The following is a 474-nucleotide window of genomic DNA, read 5'->3' as shown; positions in this document are numbered from 1 at the left end:
CTGTTCTCTGTCTTATTTTTTTATAAAGATTAAGAGAAAATGAGTGGAACAGGGTCACAGAGGAAAGAAGTGCACCCCTGCTTTTTTAACCCCCATTAACAGACCAAACACTTGGTCCATTCTGATAAAAGTGTCTTGAAAATCAAGACACAGCCAGTGCATTCGAACACTTTGAGCTCCCAAATTCAGTGCTCACTTCCCAAAGGTGACAATCTCCAAGGCAAAATAGACATCAGAGCCATTAGTTTTAGGATTAGTTAGGTATTTAGGATTAGTTGGTACAGGTAAAGTTCTTTTCGAAACCAGGCCTTTAACATGGTCACTTTAGCAAGACCCAGTAGATCCCACAGCTTGTTTAGACAAAATACTTTCCAATTTTAAAGCATAAAAATAAATATTTTATGTTGATATTTCACTTTTAAATACAAGTTTAGACGAGTTTTACAAAAGAAACAGGGGCAGAAGGAGAACTCC

The sequence above is a fragment of the Corvus hawaiiensis genome, chromosome 25 (assembly GCF_020740725.1).
Source record: "Corvus hawaiiensis isolate bCorHaw1 chromosome 25, bCorHaw1.pri.cur, whole genome shotgun sequence".
In the NCBI taxonomy this organism is placed as follows: Eukaryota; Metazoa; Chordata; class Aves; order Passeriformes; family Corvidae; genus Corvus; species Corvus hawaiiensis.
The sequence above is the reverse complement of the archived record's forward strand: the minus strand, read 5'-3'. Positions refer to the sequence as shown.